A 4,213-nucleotide genomic window follows, 5' to 3' on the forward strand; every position below is an offset into this window, starting at 1 on the left:
CCTGGCTGTTTCTTCAGCCACCTGAGACAGTTCTCCCCGTGGCAGTCACAGTCCTCCTGTTGCCACATCCAACAGACTGCAGACTCCACACCACCCAAGCTTCTCACAGCACTGGACTGCTGAGAATTCTTTCCCCGGGTCCCTCTAACTAAACAGCCAGAGGCACTCGTGAAAAGCCTGGCCTTCTCTGTGGTCCTTATTCTCCCTCACTGTTTGCATCCATCAAGCTCCCAAGTGCTGTCCCTAAGAAGGGTTTCCTTCTGGCTGATCCATTTTCCCTGTGCCCATTGCAGCCACCCTTTCCTGGAGCAGCCTCACTCCCTCTAGTTGGGCCTGCTCTACTCCACGGCACACACCAGGACTGGACTGGTGTTTTTAATCCAAAGTACACATCTAAGTGAGGCCCCGCATGCCTGTAAGTTTCAGTGCCCACCCAGCACTTGCTACCCCTCCAGTCCCCTTAACATGGACTATGTGACACCTTGCGATTAGACCTTCACTTATCTCACCAGCTGTATCTGTTCCAAGTCCCCCACAAACTCCAAGCTCTATATACCAAGCAGGTCCTCCAATTTATCATGCTTTTGGTGCTACCTGCCTAACTCTGCCTTGAACATTCAACCTCAACTGATTTAACTCCTCTTCCTGCTTGTGTCTCACGCATCTCTAATTACTTGCTTCCCTGCGAGTCATTGCTGGCCTCTCCACTCACTAGGACCATGGATTGGTCAAGGACTTGTTCCCACTGTGCTCAGTAATTATTTGTTCCCAATAAGTATTTGTTGAATAAATAAAGTTCTGATGAGATTGGGAGCAGGTTTGGTGAGTGGGAGGGCACGGCTGGGGGTGGGAGGAAGAGGAGGTACGCTGGGGAGCTACAGAGTTCAGCTGCAGGGGAGGAGCAGTTCTGGTGACTGCAGTGTCCAGGGCAGGGCCAGCTCGGTGGCTGTTGTGCTGGGGTAGACGTGAAGGTTACTGGGACAGAGAACACAAAGCTGTGACCCAGTAGATCGGAGAAGTGGCACTTAGGTCACTCCAGCCAGCAAACTCAGGCACCGGGTGGGGTAGGAGGGGAGCCATGAGTCAGGCTCCAAGGTCCTTTCCCTAAGGACCCAAGTAAGGCAAGGAGGCACCTCCATCTTAGGGCCCAGCCACAAAGAGAAGAGAAAGGGGGAAAGAAAAGATGGAAGCTTTATGTGGGACCATACCTACTTGAGGGGGTGCACCCTGAGTCCCTTGGAGACAGCCCAGGAGAACAGAGGGACTCTTTGAGAGGGTTTAAGATGAAGGGGTGGAGGGAGTTTCTATCAGGTTGGAATATTTTTATAGAAATGGTTTTCCAAAGAACTCAACAGTAGGGGCTAAAAAGAGACCTCCATGGTAAGGTCAAGTGGTCAAGTACAATGACTCCTTCCAGTTTGCTTTTAGAATTTGGTACCACTCCTCCCTCCAAAAGGTGCTTCTCTTCTTGTAGCCATGACTGTCAGCAGTGGTGGGCTTATCCCGGGAAGAGGATGATCTAAAATGCTTCCTGACCCTTAGTGCAGGAGTCAAAGCCCCGCACATGGGGCTGTCCATTCCTACCAATCCTTCGAGTCCTTGGGAAGTTGGGCCTTGACTTGTTTTTGTTGAATAGAAATATAGTCAAGGCCTCTTTTGGGAGACTGCTATTAAAAAGAGCTCTCATCTAACCTATAACCTAACAGCCAAGCAAATCAACCAAACCCTTGTGGGGGAAGTCCTCAATGAACAGTATTTCAAAATTAGATGACACTTGCTTGTCTTGCTGGTCTCCCTTGCAAAAACCAAGGAACCAGGCACCTCTTTCCCACCTTTATGCAACTGGCCAAGAGGAGCAGAGGGACAACTGCTATTAGCAGGTTTCTTCCTGAGCTCAGACTACTCCCTGCCAAGACCGCAAAGTCCCCTCCTCTGAGGGACTGGCTGGTTTTTACAACAGCTTCCAATATGCTGTTGAGAAGATGTGCTTGGTTGGATGAACTTTACTTTGAACATGCTGGTATTTTGCTTGTGTTTAAAGTTTTAAAGCAAAATGAGTTTTCTTTCTTTCTCTCTTTCCTTTCTCTGTATTTTAGGGAAGGGTCTACAGAGTGTTGAGGGTCTTACTACTAGATTGGACTCTTAGTGATCCTCCTGTTTACAGCCTCCCAAGAGCTGGGATTACAGGTGGGTGCCACCACGCCCAGTCTCACTTGCCATCTCAGTGCACTCCGGGGATGGGGCCAGCACCGCAGGCCTGGGGATTGAACCCCCGGCCACTGCACCTGCTGGCAGGTGCTTTAATCTGCTGAGCTATTTGACCAGCCCTGAGTTTTCTTTTTTTCTTTTCATTGCATTTATGAAAGCTTTGGTATCATGTCAATCCTGAGGATAACCAGCATGCTTCCCAGATTGCTAGAAATGGCAGAACCCAGCCAGGCCACTGGCACCCAGGTCAGCATTTCAAATGCATTCCATGTGCATTACAGTCAGAGAGGTGGCTGAAGTCTTGTCATTCCTGGACATTGCTCTCTCCATGTGCTCTGAGGCAAATCACCTGGCTCTCCAACTAGCACCTTGTCTTGCACTCCCTCCTCTGTGGTGCTGATCCCAACGATTCTGGGATTCCAGGGCAACCCGCGGACCCACCCCTTCTACATGTTCTCTCTCCTCCCCCTGTTCCAGCCCTCCTCACTCCCTCCATCTCTGGGTTGAGTTCAACCTTCTTTCATTTTTAACAGTGCCTCCTATGGTCCACACACTCACCTTCTGTCCCCCTCTCCCTGGGTGGCCTTGTCTAGCAAGAATACCCCTGGCACAATCCCATCTCCCACCATTTTGGGCTTGCACCTTTCTAGCAAATGTAGTTAGCAAAACTTACCAAATAACCCTGCTGCTGGTCCTCTTGGCTTTTTTCTCTCTCCTCGAACCTCCATCATCCCTCCCTCTTGTACTCTGAGCAGTGGCCTTGCTTTCTGTTTCACAGAAAGACAGAAGGCTCAGCAGGGCCTGGTCACATGTTGCTGGCATTTTCTGTCTAGCTCCCATATCTGAGTTCCACCACCTAGAACTCCAGAAAATGCCCCCTTTCCTCAAATCTTGTCCCCCTCCCCAAGGAAATCAGTTCCCCAGCACAGAACATGCTTTGGTGTTTCTCTGGAGCCCTGTTTTCTCTAGAAGTCTTTCTAGGTCTCATTCCTTCTATAGCCCACCCCAAACAGGCTTCACCTCGCCACTGAAACAGCTCTTAGCAAATTCTAGTTATCGCTGAGGCACTGACACCAGCGGCCACGGGCAGCAGTAGCAGCCTTACAGGCTGTCTCTTGGTCTTCTCCAGGAGTGGCCCATTCCTCTTCCTTAAAGCTGTCCCTGGTCTTCCAACAGATGTTTCTCTTGAGCTCCGCCTTCTTAAAACCTGTTATGCTCCTTTTAACTTCCCTGTCTCTTGACATTGGACTACTTGGATATGTCCTCGGCCTTGCCACGTACCAACGCACATCCCTAAGTGATCTCATTAAGTTCAGATGTCTTACCCACTCCGAGGACTCCCCAGATTCCATCCCAGCCAGGCAGGACCTCTCCCCTAACTCCAGATTTCTGTGCTCGACTTCCTCCTCTCTGGGTGTCCAATGGGCAGCTCACACTTACCAAGTCCCAAAATAACCCGAGTTCCCCCTTTCACATCAGTCACTGTTCAAGTCATCCCCACAGCACCAAATTGTGTCTTAAAGTTTCTTACAGAAAAAAAAAAATTAGAAATCAGCAAAATTTTGGCAACTCTTTCAGTGCGCCTGAAACCCACCACACCTTTACTCTCCACTGCTACTAGCCTGGACCCTGTCTTCTTTTGACTAGATTATTCCTCTTCTCTCTTCTGTAGCACTCTGATGGAAGCCAGAGCCTCATGCGTGTGAGGTGAGCACGGTACCACTGAGCTACAGTCAGCCAACTAAATTATCTCAGCGGCTGTAATGAGTGTCCTCGCTGAAATCCTCCCGCCCTTGAGTCTCGTCTTCACACCGTGCTCCCTAGCCCACCACATAGGAGACACTCAGGAATCACGTTTAACCATAAGTTTAAAACAAAGAAACACATATATGGCATTTTAATGCACCCCTCTTATCAGGCCTTTGGAATACACTATTGTATTCCTCCCCGTTAGATTGTGGCAGGTACTGCTATATTAACACCTTTTTTTTTTTTTTTTTTTTTT

This window comes from Octodon degus, unplaced genomic scaffold, assembly GCF_000260255.1.
Source record: "Octodon degus isolate 3935 unplaced genomic scaffold, OctDeg1.0 scaffold00089, whole genome shotgun sequence".
NCBI classification, from domain to species: Eukaryota; Metazoa; Chordata; class Mammalia; order Rodentia; family Octodontidae; genus Octodon; species Octodon degus.